This window comes from Macaca thibetana, chromosome 9, assembly GCF_024542745.1.
Source record: "Macaca thibetana thibetana isolate TM-01 chromosome 9, ASM2454274v1, whole genome shotgun sequence".
NCBI lineage: Eukaryota > Metazoa > Chordata > Mammalia > Primates > Cercopithecidae > Macaca > Macaca thibetana.
This window is the reverse complement of record NC_065586.1, coordinates 25,615,180-25,635,934: the sequence shown is the minus strand read 5'-3', so window position 1 is coordinate 25,635,934 and position 20,755 is coordinate 25,615,180. Positions and strand designations below refer to the sequence as shown.

The 20,755-nt window shown below is 37.1% G+C and overlaps 1 non-coding gene across 1 annotated transcript; it reads left to right on the top strand.

Moving 5' to 3' along the window:
* Window positions 1-1,276: 1,276 nt before the first annotated feature.
* On the top strand, window positions 1,277-1,378 carry LOC126963459 (U6 spliceosomal RNA). Its single transcript, XR_007729094.1, has one exon. It is a non-coding gene; the product is annotated as a U6 spliceosomal RNA (small nuclear RNA).
* Window positions 1,379-20,755: the final 19,377 nt, after the last annotated feature.

Here is a 20,755-nt window from a genome sequence, read left to right as displayed (position 1 = left end):
AGCCACATACCTTTCCCTGCAATTTTCCCCTCTATTACTCAGATTGCTAAGACGGCTTTTTCCTCCTAAAACCACATATTGAAATTGGAAAACCCTGCTAAGAACCAATTCAAATTTCTGGCATCATTGTATTTCCTGAAGATAAGCTCTCATGCTGATGATGGAGAAATGAAAAAAATAAACAAAACAAAAAGCTCAAGCCTTTGTTTTCCTGAGAGGACAGATTTTGCTGCTTTGAACCAGGGGTTTCTGGGGAGCAACTTTCTTGAGGCGAATGTGAGTCAGATGCAGGAGGTGAGGCAAAAGCCATTAATTCAATTACAGGAAATTAGGATGAGTACTTAGATTTCTCTATCTCCGTAACATTTTTCATTTGGATTAAAATCAGGCTAAGAAATAAATCTTCTGATAGGAATTTTGCCCAGTAAATAATGTTGAATTGAGTCTACTTCCCTACTAATGGTTCCACTCATCAGTCATTAGTTCTACTCTCCCTACTAAGAGTTAAAAGATTTCTGTTTAAGGAAAGCTTCTCTCTCCCTCAAAGAACAAGATCTAAGACAAAATAGACTATAATTAAGCAACAGGGATATCATGGAGTACTTTCCAAAGTCACAGAGCTAAATCTTTGCTTCTGTAGGGAGTAGTGCAATTTAGTTTTTCTTCAATCTGTACATCAGCAATAAAACAGCAAAAGCAGAATTAGAGTGGCTGTGTTCACAGCAACGTGGATGGGATTGGAGACTATTATTCTCAGTGAAGTAACTCAGGAATGGAAAACCAAATATCATGTGTTTTCTTTCATAAGCAGGAGCTAAGCTATGAGAATGCAAAGGTGTAAGAATGACACAGTAGACTGTGGGGACGCGGTGACAAAGCATGGGAAGGGGGTGAGGAATAAAAGACCACAAATTGGGTTCAATGTATACTGCTTGAGAGATGGTGCACCAAAATCTCACAAATCATCACTAAAGAACTGACTCATATAACCAAACACCACCTGTTTCCTAAAAGCCTGTGGAAGTAAAAAATTTAATAAATAAATACATAATTTCCCATTCAAAATAAAAACAATTACAGTGGCTGCGGGCTAGGATTCATCCTTAATTTTTCCCTACCAGGCCTAGACAATAGGTAGGTACTAGGCTAGAAAGCCGAAGGCTGGAATGCTAAAATAATTACAGGGCAGGCCGTGGGCTTTATCCAGGCAATCGAGCAGGACTTGTGTATTGGAAGTCCAGGCAGGCATTTCATTCATTCATGTAACAATGATGCAGTGCTCGCCTTGGCAGCACATATACTAAAATGGGAACAATATGGAGAAGATTAGCATGACCCCTAAAAAGTAAAAAATAAACCAATAATGATGCACTAATTGGGTGCATGTACCCGGTGCTTTTCCAGACAGTTGGGCTATATTGGTGGAACAGACAAAGATCCTTGTCTTTGTGGAATATTCATTCTGAAGCAATTAATCATAAACATGATAATGGGGTAAATTCTACAGTGTGTTCAAAGCTGAGAAATGCTATAGGGGAAAAAAAAATGAAATAGAAAGATAGGGATCAAGAATGCCACGGAGGCAAGTGGAATGTGGGTCTCAAGTTTTAAATAGGCAGTCAGGTTTTATTTCAACGGTGCCACTTGAAGAAAAGACTGGAAGGGCACGAGGGCCTTAGTCAGTTAGGTGTCTAAGGCAGCGCATTCCAGGAGGAGGGGATGGTTGTAATACGAAGGTCAGAGGCAGGAGCGCATCTGGCAGGCTGGCGAGAAGAGGGAAGTGGGTTGGCTGTAGCAGAGGCAAGTAAGGTAGAGAAGAGAGGAGCTGATGTCAGCGCCATAAAGGGAGGAGGTTGTAGTTAACTGTGGACCATTGTAGGAGCCTTAGCTTTTACTCTGAGCAAGATGGGAGCCATTGGGGTTTCGAGGGCTTTGTATATTGAATTAAGACTTTCATACATCAGTTGAAAGAGGAGAACTTTAGGTGATTACTGTTCAGGTTAACAGCTCCCTTTCAGCAGTGCTGCTATCTGTAAGGAATGCTTTGCAATGAATTGGGTTTTTTATTGTGATATCATTTTTCTTCATAAAAATTAAGTGCTGGCCCTAATGCAATTGAGACAAAGCTGGAAATCATTATATCTGTGATTCTTAACCTGGGTCATAAATTAGAATCCTATGGGGAGCTTTTACAGCCTATGAATGCCAGCACCCATGCCCAGTGATTCTGATTTAAATGGCCCAGGAAAGAGCCTGGGAATCTTCATTTAAAATAAAACCAAAACAAACAGAGCAAAGAAAAAGACTTTCTAGGTGATTTTAATGTGCCACCGAGATTGGTCAATTCTGCATTAGATGCTTTGAAGGTAAAAATCTTCAGCTCATTGAACTAAAACTAACAGATCCTCTATTTTGATGAAAAACAATAAAATTTCAAAAATATGCATGAAATCCTCAAATGCTATCATGAGATAGCATGCCTAAAAGGAATGATGTAGTCAGAGATTTTAGAATATTTTCAATGTAAATGAAACCTCTACTTACAACATGTCAGCCTGTAGGAATTTCCTGTACTTTATTTTGCTTAGAGTTTTGAAGAGTAGTTTTTAAGAGTGGGGATGTGGTAGTCTATGAAACTGTACTTCTCTTTCATGGTGACTGAGCCCACATGCACAGTGAACTGGATGTCCCGAAATGCATGACTGGCTCTGCAGTGTCCTCTCTGCTCAGCAACAAACTCCACTTTGGGGCACGGGCCTCCTTGCCCAGTCTGTAGAAGTGAGACAGCCACTCACCTGAACAAGCGTTTAAATTAGCCACATTAAAATGAGAAGAAAACACTCTTGACGCCCAAGGAACAATGCTGCATGCGCAAGGGTAAAGGAAAAAGCAAAATAGTTGATAAAGAGAAGGAGGGCTAATAACTGGAATGTCTATGTAGCTCTCTGCTTTCCTGTCTTTTTGGATGACAAGTAAGAGGAAGCCTGCCTGTTACCCTCAAAGATGTTGCACTGTAGTAAATGAAACCATCTTTGATCGCTTGAAAGTGGGGTATGCATCTTTTAAATCATTATTGTCATCACAGCTTTACATTCATGATCTTATGCCATTCTCACAATCCTGACATTTAGATGTTATATTAACCCCCTTTTACATAGAGAGAAATCCAGTTTTAGAAATCTGAGGAAACTTTCCGATACTAACAACTGGTGCATTGCAATAGCTGGCTTTGAGCCCCTGCAGTCTGGCTTCAAGGCTGTGACACACAGCTACCCTGCTCCCCCTACTCCATTGGAATAGAAATGCTGGATCCTATGCCCCAATGCAGCTCCTGCAACTGCTGAATAAATAGGGTGGAGGTTGTAGCCGATTTGCTCAATATTTTCTCCAAATAAAATATTCTTAGCATGTACATATCTATTATTCATTCTGCAAATGAGTATAGGCACTCCTATATTTCTCTTGGCATTAAATGACTTAGATGGCATTTATTGTGCTATGACATCAAAGAAAAAATAAAATATTTTGTGAACATCACTAAGTAAATCTCATCTTCCTTGAAAACTGCTGTCTGCCTACTCATTTTGACTTGATTTCATCACTGCCTTCAAAATGTGGCAGCCAAAATTCTACTAATGTTAGGGTGGGGAAAAGTCCATTCTCAAAAAGCCGGATTACCCAGATGGAACAGAGAAATCTGTTACGGGCCTCCAAATAACAACAGTGTATAATTAGCAGCTGCTAAAAGAATAGAAGTCAATTGAACAAAAATATGGTATGATCCACATTCATTTATTAAATACCTTATGTTTCCAAACACTGCTTTCCACAGTGGCTGAAAAGTCTTCTTGGGGGCATTTCAGCATGTGTCCCTGGGCACCAAACACAGGGAATTGACAGATTTTTTTAAAACTTCTAAAAAGAGTTATTACTACATCCAACAGCCAGGCACAGACATGCCTCTTTTACATCTGCGGGATGAAAAAATAAATTTGTCAAAATCAACCTTCAAGTAGGCTGCCATTATCAAAGACGTCAGCAGCCCGTCTCCCTAGGAGACAGCGAAACCCCGCATTTATCTAAATTATCTCAGTAATATGACAGAGTGATTGCTCACTAATGGTCAGTAACAGTTTTCTTTGTCATTTTCCTAGTCATTACCTCCTCGGAATGAACTCCAGAATAAACTGCTTGCAGTCCGTGACTAGAATGCTAATTTCCTCCTTACATTTGTGGCTATTTCTCTTAAACATATGAACATGGCTATCATATTTCTGACATTTTCATTTTGTGAAAAAGAACACTGTGCCTTAGCAAATCTGATAAACACAGAGATACTTTACATGCAAATAAATAAATAAATAAATAACTACTGTTAGCATTTCCTCCCATGTGAATTCTTCCATCTGACAAAGCTTGTAGTGAGTGACTGCAAGCTCAGAAAAAGCCAGAGGAGGTTATTTGCAGGTGTGGGCTCTGTTTTTGTGGCTTTATCAAACTATGCCTCACGTTTTCATTTCTCAAACCATCCTCCTTTGAAGATACCGATGATACAGTCGAACCAAGTGCCCTTGACAGCAGATTCTGTGAATATTTTGCTGCAACAGCATGAGTCTCCAAACCCTTGGTCTTTTCTGAGAAGGAAGGAAGAGGTGGCCAACTGTTTGTTGTACATGATTTTCTGCCCAATAAAAGCTAGATTGGACTTTATTAAAACTAAAAAGCCCAAGGCCAGAAGGAAATGGTAAGAAAGCAGAACTTCTTCTTCCAATAAATGAGCTGGGGAAGTTGTAAAAAAAAGTGAAGTTTAAAGAATGTTGAAGAAAGAGCTGTACCGGGAAAGTAGGTCAGAGTGGTCCCTTGGCTGGGCAGTCCAAATACAGGAGCCAAAACAACCAGCTGGGGATTCAGAATGGCAGCTACAGTGGCCATTACAGGTAGGAAAAGCTGGGTCAGCTGTGCTCCTATCCTGTGCAGAACTTCCACCTTACAAAAGATGAAATGAAGTAAATGCAGACACTATGGAAATAAATGTATGAGAATATCACTGTCCATTCATGTGCAAAAGGAGTCGTGAACAATTCAGTAGTCTCCTTTGCATCCCAGTGCAATCTCAACTGCATTGTTTCTCTAGCAATTTTGACCTTTTTGTTTATTCACTTAAAAACCAACCACATGACTCATATTTTCTGGGACAGTCCTGACTTGAAGGGATTTATTCCATTTCTACTTGGAAGTACATACATGCTTATTGGAATAAGTATACTGATTATGGGGTTGGGAAAATATGACCACTAAACAAACATACATCAGACCTAAGCTGAGTTTCAATACAGATGTACTCCATGTCATCCACTGTAATCTTTCTCTATTTGACCTGGTGCATGTGATCAGTCACACCTTACTCCCCAGAGTACCCATATGTCCAAGTGCCAATTAGAACTGGCAGCCTACATGCCCTACAGGCATTTCAAAGGTGTCTTATCAGAATACTAAGCTTGACATTTTCCCTTTCCAACTTGTGGTTTCATCTAGTAAATTTCACAAACCAGAACACTGTGGTTATCCTAAAATTTATCTTCTCCTTCACTTCCAAGCCAAATCCAGTTCTGCTTTTGTTTGGTCCCTGGAATACATGTGCACCTCTGTAGGTCTGACACTACTGCATATCAGGCCCTCCCCATCCATTGCTTGAACTAGTGCAGCAAACTTCTTCTTTTCTTTTTTTTTTTTTTTTTTTTGATACAGAGTCTTGCTTTGTTGCCTAGGCTGGAGTGTAGTGGTATAATTACAACTAACTGTAGCCTTGAACTCTTAGACTCAGGAGATCCTCCTGCCTCAGCCTCCTGAGTAGCTGGGAATACAGGTATGCACCACCATACCCAGTTAATTTTGTTAAAAGGTTTTTTTTTGTGGCGTGAGCCACTGAGCCTGGCCCCAACTAACTCTTAATTGGTTTCTCCATTTCTAGTTTTCTTCATTTCCAGGCCATTTTCCATACTGCTTTCACTTTTCTTTCTTAATTAAAAAAAACTTGTCTATTCTCCTAATTTAAAATACAAAATGGTACCCAAATTCTTCAAATCATGGCATTCGATTAAACTCTAACTCAGTCTCTGTCACTCAGTCTCTAAACCCCACTCTGAAAATGTTATGCTCCCATCAAAACTAGGCTTTATGTGGTAACTTTCATCAACATCGTCCTTCCCTCTGTGTTCACACATCTTTTGAAACCAACTGTAAATCCCATCTTCATTCTTTAAATTTCATTCCATCCCTTAAGTAAATTAACCCTGCTTCACACTTTCACTATTTGATTTTTCTTTTCTCTATGCTTTCCTAGCTCAATTTCGACGTCTAATGTAGGACTGAACACACTGAATGGTAGTTGCTGCTTTATGTGTTCGCTCTCCTTTCCAATCTATCAGCCCCTTGAGGGCAGATGCTGTTATCTATTCACCTGTGTCCAAGTCCCTGGCATATAACAAACTCTTAATGCATACATGCTGAATTGAGTGACTATAGATCATCATATTTGACATCCTAACATCTATATTATTAAAAAACAAGGCATAAATTTTAAAAAATACTACTTTTCTCATGCAATAGTACTTCAAATCCTAAGACACCTTCTGTGTTAATGATAATAACCTATCTTTTTTGTCTATGGCCATATGAACATGCCTAACCTTGTCTGATCTTGGAAGCTAAGCAGGGTCCAGCCTGCTTAGTACTTGGATGGGAGACCAACTATTAGGTGCTGTCGTCTTTAAAAGAGAACAAGGTGCTGTCGTCTTTAAAAGAAAACAAAACCCCACCTTGTGTCTAGCAGCCAAACATTGTCTAGTTTAATCACTCAAACAGCAGAAATCCCACGTTAAGGGTAAAAGTCTTTGAATAGCAGAATCATGGGTAAGGAAAGAAAAATAACACTGTGGTTTGCTGGGCTGTTCACAGCAAGTCTGGGGACTGAAACTAGTGTGAGGTGGGGGTTGGGGGATATAGAAACATAGGAACAATATTCCAGTCCATAGGCACTTCTCAGACTTCATGCTGTCCTTTTAAAATATTCTTTCCCTACCAGATATTTTTCCCAGAATCTAGAGTCCCTTGATGTTAGTTTGAATGTGATGTAAAATTTGGAGATCATTTGCTAAGAACTATCATATAACTCCTCTCCTGACGAAGGAGAGTTCTTGGCCATGTCAGCATCTATAAACTTTGTTTTGAGAAGAGGCAGAGGTATCTCATTTCAGAAGAGGGGTCTGAGAATATTGAACATTAAACTGTACTGAATCAGTAAACTTGAGGTCACAATATAAAGCCAAAAGCTGAACCCCTGAAAAGCATAAGCCCCAGCGTAACACAAACAGTTATACTTACCCCAGTGGTGCTTGACAGCATTGCTGTATTATTACTCACTACAAAGGCTGATGTTCAGAATGTTGACAATGGGCCGGGCATGGTGGCTCATGCCTATAATCCCAGCACATCGGGAGGCTAAGGCTGGTGGATCACTTGAGCCCAAGAGTAGAGATCAGCCTGGGCAATGTGGCAAAACTCTGTCTCTACAAAAAAAAAAAATACAAAAATTAGCCAGACATGGTGGCCTACCCCTATAGTCCCAGCAACTCAGGAAGCTGAGGCGGGAGGATTGCTTGAGCCCAGAGTTCAAGGCTGCAGGGAGCCATGATTATGCCGCTGCACTCCAGCCTGGGTGACAAAATGAGACTCCATCTCTAAAAAAAGAAAAAAAAAAAATTGAGAATGTTGACAATGAGTCATCAACGAAAGGTTAAATTATGCTCAGTTCATCTATTTATGAAGTCAAATGAATATAGAATATGTTTTAGGAGGAATTCCTCTCAAACAGCATAATTTTAAGAATCTTGTGTTTCAGGGAGTAAAATTCCATTGCCTGGTGATTTGCTTTTTGACAATTAGCTCTTTTCCTACCCATGCAAAGCCAACTGAAGTATTTATCATACCAATAGACTAACTCCACGACAGTGACACATCTGAAATATACTTTTAGGTGTAAACGGTTTTAAAGAGCATTTTTCACCCTTGTGAGAGATAAACAGTAGTATGGACCATAATATGTACTCAAAAACAAACTCTGAAAAAACAGTACAACATTTAAGACAACTCCACGGTTTGCAGCTTTTGATTTTGCCTCATTACAACTATGTACTCTGTTTATTTCTTTGCCTTCTGTCTAAAATAAACGGTAAGTTATTTGAAGCACGATTGCGTCTAGCTCATCTTCCATCTTATGCAGTACCTAAAGGAAATGACTAACGCTATTAACATTGTCAACATTCGCATTGATAAGGGACCACCAGCATGAAACTCTGGCCTGGTCATCACAGACAGATTCTAAGTTGAAGACCAAGAAGGTATCTCTCTATCTGGATTACCAGGTGTCACAAATAGATGAGTCCTTCGTGCTTCATGAGATACAAGAGGAGGAAACGAGTCTGAGTTCAGACATGACTGAAGACCTACAGAATCTCAGTTTGCATTTAATACGGTAGTTGTAACGCATAGTCACTTTCAGTATCAATACAATTTTTGTGTTAAATCTCTAAATATCTTAAAATAATATCCATTAAATAAAGTTGTCCCTCTCTCACTAGGGTGTATCTAGAGAAAACTCACTGAGAGGGCAAAGTCATGAAACCAAGGTATAAAGAGAAGTATTTTAGCCAGAAGAAAATAAATCCAAATGCCATGATATTTAAAGAAATATCAAATGCAAAAGAAAGAGCAAAATGTTTCTTTTTGTTATTTAAGCTGGTTAAAGTAAAATCAGTAAGTGAACCACATTACAGAGGGGTAGAGAAATGCGTGTGTGTGTGTGTATGTGTGTGTGTGTGTGTGTGCGAGACAGAGAGAGACAGAGAAACTAAGCAGGAAAATAAAAAGAGAGAGGAGAGATTGAGAAAAATAGTCATATTTTCAGACTTTCTGTGATTCTTCCAATTAGTGAGAGATAGTTCTTGACGACATCGAAGGTCCTTTCCAACTCCAGATTCCATGATTCCATGTCTGGAAGTTTATTTTACTTAGAAGGGAGTGAATGATTGGCAGAAATAATGACTCAGCTTCAAATGGAATCTTATTAGCAAGTTTTTTGTTGTTGTTGTCATAGCTTTTCAATCTCCAGCTCCTTAAAAAAAATAATTCAGTGGAAACACACAGACAGTAAGTCTCCTTGAATGTCCTTCAATCAAACAGCAGCAGTAGCCTACGCTACCCCACAGACACAAGTCTTGTATTTCCCTGCAGACGTCACTTCGGAGAGTATGTTGGCCGCCTGCTACATACGCACAAATTCATTCAAACACCAGAGACACAATCTGGATCTTGCAAACAGGACAGATTCACATTACCTTCTGTGCTGCGTGTCTGTGCTTTCAGATTCCATTGCACTGTTGCCTGCATCTGTTATTGAACAAACAGCTTGGTTTAAATGTCTGCCTGTGCACAGAGAAACATTCCCTAGGATTTGAGCTGACAGTGATTTCACCAGCTAGGAGAATGACAGTACGAATGATGGGTTACTCCCGGAATATAAATCATGGCTTGGAGATTAGGAATCTATTTAGTTTAGTATGAGCTACAAGTCTCCCTTGGGAGATAATCCTACCATTCCAGTGATATCCAGCCCCTACAGGCAACGGTACCGCATCTCCATCAGGAGGCACTGGGTAGAACACGGGGCAGTGTGGCATGCCTGGAATCTGCCTACAAACTTCTTGCTCCTAGTACCATCATTTCTATGTAACACTGACATTATTCTTCTCTTTGTTTTAAAGATTAGGAGGTCAGAAACCATTCTATGGTAAAATAGACCCCATATATGAAAACATCCAGATCTTATAAATCTATTTATTCTGAGCAGAACAGGCAGTTTGTAAGAAGACTGCAATTCCACTATAATAGAATTGTCTATGACTGAGAGGGGATATAGAGTCAATAACATCAACACTACACTCCCGTATCTATCAGAGCCAGAAGACCTGCCTGTCATTATCCAAATAACCAAGTCTCAGTCTTTCTAAAACAGACCTGTGTCCTGCGTCAATACTTTACTAATTCATCAGCCACATTAGATAGTCTTCCTAAGGTCATTTTTCTCTAGTGGTTTATGTTCTAATGGGAAAGGCAAGACTCCCTCCTCAAAGGAAGGCTCAGTAGATTGTCCTGAATGGGTAAAAGACACATATCATATAGGAATAGAATAGGTAACAAGTATTGGATGGTTTTATGGCATGGTATGACTGTGTTGATGATGTCAAACAGCAGTATTTTCTCCTTCTTCATAGAATAGAAAAAAAGTAGAGGAATTATGTTGCAGTGACCCTTTTGGTTAATACAGAGCTTGTGGACTAGGGAATGAATATGTTGAAAAAAACTATGTAAAAAGTTAGATGCTTGTATGTCACAGAAAATGATAGACCATTATAACTCCTAGACATTAGAAATTTTAAGGAGTTCAATCATAGGGGCGGGCCGGGTGTGGTGGCTCACACCTGTAATCCCAGCACTTTGGAAGGAGGAGGTGGGCGGATCACCTGAGGTCAGGAGTTCAAGACCAGCCTGGCTAACATGGTGAAACCCCGTTTCTACTAAAAATACAAAAAATTAGGCAGGCATGGTGGTGCATGCCTATAATCCCAGCTATTTGGGAGGTGCAGGAGAATGGCTTGAACCCGGGAGGCAGAGGTTGCAATGAGCTGAGATCGTGCCACTGCACTCCAACTTGGGCAACAAGAGCAAAACTCCATCTCAAAACAAACAAGCAAACAAATTATAGAGGAAGTGATTGTAGAATTGTTTCAGATCTATAAATATCTCATACAATATGTAAACTTTCTGCTTTTAACCTGTGAGTAAATGAAATTGCATTCTAATACCTCTCTACTACTTGTATGAGAGGTTTTCTTTTATTAATTGGAGTTAGGGGACAGCCATTGAAAAAATACACACTTCAATAAGACAGAGGGTATGCCTTTCAAAATTTTTAAAGTATCTCCTGCAGGAGCAAATTCTCCAGAATCCCAAATGGTGAAATACCATTGATTGAATTGGGTTTAATCAATTCCTTGCTGTATTTCAGCTTATGGAGAACCTTGCAGAATTATTTAAAGCATTGCCTATTTCGATTCAATTAAATTATTAAAAACACTGAAATTTCAAATCAATGTATATTTTATTTTCTATTTTAAATTGCAAAATATTAAACACATACAGCTAATACATAGAACAGACACTTTAGACCCCCTCCATCAAGATTAAATGAATGTAAATATTTTACAGTATTTTTTTTCACATCCTTCATTTAAAGCAGCAATGTTTATACTCAAATCTCAATGGCCTCATAGGTCTCTTCTTTTCCAGAGGATATCCTTATTCTCTAGAAGCAAATATCATTTTCATATGAATATCATTGTATGCCTTTTTGCATATGCATATATCTTGTAAAAATAAAAGGAAAAAATATAAACTTTCTGCTTTTAACCTGTGAATAAATGGTATTGCATTCTAATACGTTTCTCCTACTTGCCACTTCATTCATTTTCAGATTTACTGTTAAATTATTTTAGGTACCTGTGGCTCCATGTCATTCATATTCCTTGCTATTCAATGTCCCAGTTAAATGTTCCAATCTTCTAGGCATGAACAAGCTGGCTTATCCACAGGCTGCCAGACTCCACCGTGCGTAAGAGCTACTGGAGTGTGCCTGTGGGTGGCGCTGTCAGCTGCAGGGAAACATATCACCTCTTTCGGCAATCTTACATCTCCTAGTTTTCACAAGCCTTTCTGTAATTGCCTGGGAGATTGAGTGTGTTGGTCATTCTGATTTCCTTCTCAGTCAATTGCATTTTCAAACTTTTTGCTCTTTAGTTGGGGTGGGCAGAGTTGGGTAGGGTGGGGTTGCCTGTCCTTTTCTTATTGATGGGGCTTTTTTTTTTTTAATATTTATTTATTTATTTATTTATTTGAGATGGAGTCTCGCTCTGTCGCCCAGGATGGAGTGCAGTGGTGGGATCTCGGCTCACTGCAAGCTCCGCCTCCCGGGTTCTCGCCATTCTCCTGCCTCAGCCTCCCGAGTAGCTGGGACTACAGGCGCCCGCCACCACGCCCAGCTAATTTTTGTATTTTTAGTAGAGACGGGCTTTCACCGTGTTAGCCAGGATGGTCTCGAACTCCTGACCTCGTGATCCACCCGGCTCGGCCTCCCAAGTGCTGGGATTACAGGCGTGAGCCACCGCGCCCGGCCGGGTAATTCTTTATGTAGACCAGAAAACTCTCCTTTATCTTTCGAGGGTGCGGCTTATAACTTTCCCAGTTCACTGCTTGACCTTGAAACTTTCTTTAGGTGCCATTTGTCTAATAGACATTTTAAATTGTAATAAAGCCTGATTTACCAAGCTTTTACTTTGTGGTTTCTTGTTTTTCACTCCAATGTTAAAATTGTTATTCTACATTTCCCCCATAAAGCTTTAAAGTTTTTTTATTCCATATTTTGGTCCACCACTTGCTACTAATTCTATGGCCTTGGGTAAGTCACTTTGACCTCCTTACTTCAGTTTCCTTATTTGTAAAAGGGGATAGTAATAGTAGCGACCTCACAGGGTCATTGTAAGTAACTGAGTCAATATATGTGAAGTACTTCAAAAGTCCCTGGAACGTAATAAAGGCCACGTTAAGTGTTGGCTATTATTAATAACATTAGAAGCAATCGTATTACAAGAATTTAAGTAAACATACTTTAAAAATTCTAAGGTCTGTAGTATGTTTAAAAGGAGTACAGGAATACTGAATAATTATAGACTGTGTTAAAAATATTGATAGTATGATATGCCAAAAAAACCACAAAATAAAATAGTAGTTATAAATTTTAAAATATCATAATTATAATACAAGTAAATTGAAAAAAATAGTCTTTGGAAAAATATTATGAGCTTAGGAAATAAACAAAAACAAAAAACAGATGCTAGCCAAATCCTCCTGACAAGTGATAATGGCTTAAAGTAAATGGATGGAAAAAGGTAAGTATGAAAACGCTAGCCTAAAGAAACTTGCCTAGAAATAGTTACATCAAGCAAAGTACAATGTAACCCAAAATGTGTTAATAAGGATAAATAGGGATACTACATAAAAATAAAAGGAAAATCTACCAAGAAGATGTAATAATCATGAACATGATTACCCTAACCACTTAGCTTTAAAATATATAAAATAAATCCTGACAATATTATTAGGAAAAAAATTAACAAAACTATAATTACAGTGTGAAATGTTAATATATTTCCATTAGATGCCAACAGACAAAGCACAATAACTTTAAAAAGCCTTTTTGAAGTTTTAAGAAACAAAATTAGCCAGACTGACTCATTCTCTCTCAAAAGAAGATAGATCTATCGGTCTACGTCCTTTAAATAAAGAATATTTACAGGTTTTGAGTACACAAAGAATGTTTACAAAACAGATCATGTATATGTCACACTTTCAGTAAATTTCAGAGAATAGCTATTACATAAACACATTCTCTGACTACAATATTAGATACTTTAAAAAAATACAGGTTTAGAAACCCAAAAACCCGCTCCTAAGTAGTTCATGTTTAATTAAAAAAACAAAACATTTAGGAGAACTACCACAAAGCATTACGTTTTTCAAAAATGTGAGATACACCTAAAGTAGTATGTAAAGGTAGATGTATAATCTTAAATGCATTTGTTTAAAAAAAGTCTGAATAAATTAACTAAACAGTAAACTTATAAACTAGGATAAGATCATAGTAAATCTGAATAGATTTGAAGGAAAAGAGCAATAAAGAAAGAGGCAGAAATCTATCAATTAAAAAATAAAACAAAAACAGAAACAATAAAATTAACTTTATCCTGCCACCATTTGTTCTAAGTTAAACCTGAGCTTCCTTGTGAAGAGACTTTATTTCTCCAATTTACTTGGCTAGCGTACTTAAATGTAGTCAGTGGAAGTGAGGTGGATAGAGGTAGAGAAACAACGATGTTGGCACGGCTTGGTGGCTCATGCCTGTAATCCCAGCGCTTTGGGAGCCTGAGGTGGGCAGATCACTTGAGGTCAAGAGTGCGAGACCAGCCTAGCCAACATGGTGAAACCCCATCTCTACTAAAAATACAAAAATTAGCATGGCGTGGTGGTGGGTGCCTATAATCCCAGCTACTCAGGAGGCTGAGGCAGGAGAACTACTTGAACCTGGGAAGTGGAGGTTGCAATGAGCTGAGATCCGCCATTGCACTCCAGCCTGGACTCCATCTCAAAACTTAACTACTAATGGTCTAACGGTGACTGGAAGCCTTGCTGTCAGAGGCATTCAAACCAGAGCAACTCCATCTTGAGTGAGGGATAAGAAAATGACACTGAGACTTGCTTGCCTGCATTCCCAGAAAGTTAGGTATTCCTAACCTCGAGATGTTTACAGTTAAGGGAACAGATTGGTAATGTTTACTAAACAGACCTAGACTTGGGAATGTCCTAATATCCTGGTATCTTGAGAGTAAAAGCAGTCCTAATTTTGCTTTAAAGACAATAATACCGATTCTTGCAAAATAAATTAAGAAAATTAATCCTTTATCACAAACTCTTAGCAGAGCACATCTCCCCATAATCTTTTTTTATCCTATATATAGGAGCATTGTACTTAAGGTGGATGCCTTCCGCCTCTAACTTTCGGGAACCCCCTACTCTGTCTATGAAGTAGCTGTATGTATTAGTCTGATTTCACGCTGCTGATAAAGACATACCCGAGACTGGGCAGTTTACAAAAGAAAGACGTTTAATTCGTTAATTCGTAACGTTAATTGGACTTACAGTTCCACGTGGCTAGAGAAGCCTCACAATCATGGTAGAAGGCAAGAAGGAGCAAATCACATCTTATGTGGTTGGCGGCAGGCAAAGAGAGGATGACATTGTGCAAGGAAACTCCTCTTTTTAAAACCATCAGATCTTGAGAGTCTTCTTCACTATCAGGAGAACAGCACGGGAAAGACTTGCCTCTATGATTCAGTCACCTCCCACTGGGTCCCTCCTACAACATGTGGGAATTCAAGATCCAGATTTGGGTGGGGACACAGCCAAACCATGTCACTCTACCTTCACCACTTTATCTTCTTAATAAACTTGCTTTTGCTTTGTACTGCGGACTTGCCCTGAATTTTTTCTTACAAGATCCAAGACTCTCTTGGGATCTGGATCTGAACCCCTTTCCCGTAACATTGCCAATAAGATAAACAGTCCATTAACACATATTTTGTATGTTATATGTATTATATACTACATTCTTACAATAAGCTAGAGAAAAGAAAATGTTATTAAGAAAATCATAAGGAAGAGAACATATGTTTAGTATTCATTAAGTGGAAATGGATCATCATAAAGGTCTTCATCCTCATTCTCATCGTCTTCACGTGGAGTAGGCTGAGGAGGAGGAGGAGGAGAAGAGGAGGGATGGCGGGATGGCCTTGCTGTCTCAGGGGTGGCAGAGACAGAAGAAAATCTATATATAAAAGGAACTGTGTGGTTCAAACACATGTTGCTCAAGGGTCAACTGTAGTGGTGAACAGGCAATCGGCTTTTAAAAAGAGCTTTCAAATGGCAAATGACCTTTATCACTTATGAGAATGTGCTCGCTAATCTCTCTAACAGAAAGATAAAATGCAGATCAGACGTGGGCCTCTGTAAATCCCTCTGTATTTGGCCTTTCATGGGTCGGACCCCCTTCTCAGCTGAGCACAGCAGTATCATCCTAACTCATTGTTTGTGCTTCTGGGGTGTGTCCCTGTTGTGTCTCTGCCAGCTGTGAGGTGGCCCAGGTGCATTGGCAACAACCTCAATTTTCCAGAATTGGCAAAAAGGAGAGGGTGCAGCCCCTGCTGGCAGATTGGGGTCAGCAGTGCCTGTCGGCTAGGAGCTCGCCGATGTGTCTGCATGGCTTGCCCTTTCCCCTGCAAATATTTACAGCTCTAAGCAAAATCTCAGTGAACTGAAACCCTTTTCTCATTTGGCAGATGTTTGGGAAAATTATTTTTCTGCTGAAAATCTGAAGAAAATTGGCAGTAGCAGTTAGTGGCTATCTGACACGTTGAGTTCCCTGCAGGAGAAACAAATCAAATGCAATTAGGGATTTCTTTTTTAAGACCAGGATTTGTTCCGTCTTTCAAGATTATCGTTCAAGTGCATAGCATTACATGACCATTCTAACTTTGGCTCAATCTAAATAAATGACATATTATAATAAAGCATACAATGCATGTTCTCTTGAATAAATATGATCCCTATTTTGTTTTAAAATAACATTTTTATTAATATTTGCTACGACAAATATACCATGATGAACTTCATCTTTGGTGGTAACTATCATAAAGAATAATCTGGCTTTTGAAAAGCTGAATTTGAATATTTTATTAAGCAACTATTAAGACTAACTCTAAAAGGTTACTAACTATAGCATATAATTACAGCTTGAGAAAACCAATATTAATTAAATACAGTTATGCATTAAATGAGGATTTTGCATTTAAGAGTCCAAAAGTGAACTCATTCATAGTAGGTAATAGGTATTAGGTATTGGTATTGACAATATATGCCTGTAGTTTCAAACTATGAATTATAAATATTAGACAACAAAATTGACACCCTTAAATATTTTCAGACCACTCAGAATTCAATTGTAATAATAACCAATAGAATAAAAATTATTTTCCATAGTCGGTGTCTAGAAATCCAACAGTGTTTTCAAAACTAGAAGCTTCAGTTTTCTAACCCTTTAGTGCTTTCCCGGGAAATCTGTTTATTTCCCCCACTTTGCTACTACATTTGAGTTTCTTCAGTTATTTTCTCCGAGGAAGGAAAGCCTTCGGCTCTCCTGTTTCTCAGGCTTTGTACAAAAACAAAACAAAATGAAACGAAAAGAAAAATACACAACGGGCTTTCAGAATCTCCAAAAGAATTCACATGAAATTTCCCATAACCATACACTGTTGCTTAGGAAATTATATTTATTTCCAAGTCAAAACAGTTACTCGGCGGGATTGATTACGGTGGGTTCGTTAGCCGCCATGATGAGACACGTCAATTTTGTGACCGATAGCAAATCCATGAGACAATTTGTGTTTTACTCCACTTACACAACAAGCTAAGCAGATTTCCATGTATTCACCAGGACTCTGGCTTTCCCGTTTCATTATTTACTCTCTCCAGGTATGTCAGAGATTTTGTTATAATCATGAGAGGAGTTTAACATCCTCCCGTTCATGGCCTCCAGCAACCAAGCTCCTCTCCCCAGGAGTTTTTTCTCTATCTTTCCAGAAATATTATATGCATACCCAAGTAGCTCGTGTGTACGGATATACCTAATCTTTTTTCATACAAAACAGAAAAATGAAATTAACAACAAAAATCTCCACACTGTTCTCAGCCTTGCTTTGCTTGCTTAATAATATACTTCAGAGTGCTTTCCACATTAGTGCTTATAGAGCTGCTCCATTCTACATTGTATTATTTCATTCTACAGTTATACCACAATTTCTTCAACATTCTTACTAAAGAAGGTTTAGGTCAGTAGCTCTCAATCAGAAATTTGGCCTCTCCAGGGAATATTTGTCCATGTCTAGAGACATTTTTTATTGTTGTTTACTTGGGAGAAGGTGCGTTTACAGTCACTTTGGTAATTGTGAATTTTTATCAATTATTTATTCTGATTGGTGTTTTTTCACACATTGAAGGCTCTCGATTGCCATATATTAATACCTAGTCATCTTGCTTATTTCTCTTAATGTTTATAACATTTTAAAGTTGATGATTCTGGAATTTATAGATATATAATAATATAATTGTAACCTACAGATACTTTTAACCCTCTTTCTAAATTTTACTCCTCTTTATTTTCTCTTTATGTTTATATTAGCCCGTACCACCAGAATAATGATAAATAACAGGGATACTAGATACTCTGTACTGTTGCTGATTCTGATGGAGATATTTTCATCATTAAATATGATCCTGGCCTTTGTATGTGTGTGTTTGTGCATGTATGTGTGTACACAAACTCATATTAAGGAAATCAATATCCATCATTGTATTAAGAGTTACTATTATGACTGGATGTTGAATCATATTGAATGCCTTTTTGAAGTATATAGGAATGATTGTATTGACCCATTAATGTGTTAGATTTAATACTGAAGATTTTCTAATGTTGACTGATTCTTGGATTTCTGGAATAAACTTTACTCGCTCATATTGTGTGTTTTTTTTATAGACTGCTGAATTCTGTTTACAAATTTTTTAGGAGATTTACATAAATATTCATATGTGAGGATGATTAGTAAATATTTTTATCATTAGTTATCTGTTTATACATAATACATATAAAATTATATATGTATGTATTATATATATTTACTATGATAAATATATAAAATATACATATATATGTGCATGCCTCCACAAGAAAACAATTTGGAAACTTTTTTTCTGTGTTCCAGAAAATTATAAATAGCATCAAATTTATCTGTTTCTTAATGCTATAGAATTTCCTGAGACCCTCCCAGAGAATGATATGCTTGTTTTGAGGATGTCATGATTGGGTAGATTTTTTACAAGATTTACATTTTACATTTATTCCTTTAAGATTTTGTATCTCTTTAGTTCTCAGTATTAATAATTTATGGCTTCCATAAAAAATCATGCATTACATCCAGTTTTTCAAATTTATTTACACAGTATTGACAGAGTAGTCTCATAATATTCTTAATTTCTCCTGTATCTGTAGATGTCTTCCTATTTTTGCATAATTAAACCTTGTCCACTTTTTCTTGTTATTAATTTTTGTTGCCATCACCGTTAATTTTTACTTTCTGCCTTTCTTAAACATGTATTAAACATTTTTTTCAAGCATTTTTGGATTGGAAACAATTGTTCATGTTTATTCTTTCTTTTTAAAAATATAACTATTTAATACCACGTATATTCCAAGTATTGAAGAGTGATGTATTTTCCTCTGATATATAGTGATATATTTATTTTTATTTTTCCAGGAATGCTCAATCTTCAATACTTATTTCCTTGGTTATACAAGAGTGAAGAAAATTATTACTCCAAGTAGAAGTGAATTCAGTATGGCTGTTGCTGGGTTTTTTTTTCTTATTGTTGTTTGTTTGTTTTGATTTTGTTTTGTTTCAGAGTTTTTTGCCAATTTCTATGCTATTTTCATTGCATTACAGTCAAAGAATGTTGTCTATGTAATTTCTATGTTTTGTAAGTTAGTTATGGTTTGTGGACAACATGTAGTCATTTTTTGTCATCATTCAATGGAAAAATAAAAGTATATTTTGTCTTTTGAGAGTATAATGTTTGATTTACACCAATTAAATCTGCTTTACTGGACATATTTTTCATGTTAGTATGTTAATTCTATTATTTATGTCAATTTTCCAATGACTATCTTAAATTTAATTTGTTCTTACTTTTCTCCATGTTATTTTTTACAGCCAAGAAGAGTGAAGTCTCATACGTCTATTATTTTTATATTTTTTCCATAGATTTCTTGTATTTTGGCTTACTCAATACGGATGCCATTGTAAGTGGTGCTTAGTCATAAATATTGAATATTTGCTATTGATAGTAACATTTGTCACATTTGTCATTTTAAAGAGCACTTCTTTGATTCATGTAACGCCTATTTGACCTGATTCAGCCATGTTTCTTAAGATTGTAACTCTTGCTTTCCTTTCGTTTGAATTTTCCTAATATGCCTTTGGTGAACTTTATTTTCAAACATTCTGAATTCTGATTTTTAAAAGATATGTTTGTTGTTTCCATCATTTTGTTAAATGTTGCTTTGGGATCCAAACTTAGAATTCTTTGTTTTCTTATTGAAAATTTGTTTGTATTTCTTAATATAATAGATACCTCTAGAGAACCATCCTGACATTTGAGAGTTCTTGGGCAGGAGGACAAATGCAGGTCTACATACAATAGGTCATGAATGTACTTTTTTTCATCTTCTAATGGGGAGGCCAGAGTCACTCTTTGTTGTTTTTGAATCATGATTTTTATAGGAATAATTCTTTCTTGTTCTCATTGTTTTTATCAGAAATTAAATATTCATTTAATAAAGAAGATGAAATTTCAAGGATTTGACTTCTTTGAATTCTGGATTCAATAAGATTGTCTTGCTCTTTCTCATTGTTTTTTATTTCTCCTCTCAGCTCATACCTAATTTCATTATTTTAATCAGTAATTAAATCTTCCTAAATAAAGAATTTGTAAGGTCCTATTTTAGAGTTATTTGTGAATTATACTTTAAAGACATCTATTCACTTTTACTGTTGAGAGTTTTCAAAAATGTAAACACATTATTTTTCTCAAAATTTTGATTTTCTTCTTTCAGCTCTTCTCTATTATGATCAGAACAGTTACATGTTGTTATCAAGATTGCTCCTTGTACATGTTCTAAATTTAAAAAAATAAAATGCAGTTATCTTCAAAGTGTATGCAGTTTGAAATTTTTTGTCGTAAACTCATAAATGAAAGTAAAAGAAATAGAAAAAGTAAAAATTATTTGTGTACATGTTTCCCAAAAAAGTTCTTTTTTTCAAAAATACTCAAATTACTTTTTAATATTAAAAACCAAAACTACAAATTTTGCACATTAAAATAGCATAAAGGCTGGGCATGGTGTCTCACCCCTGTAATC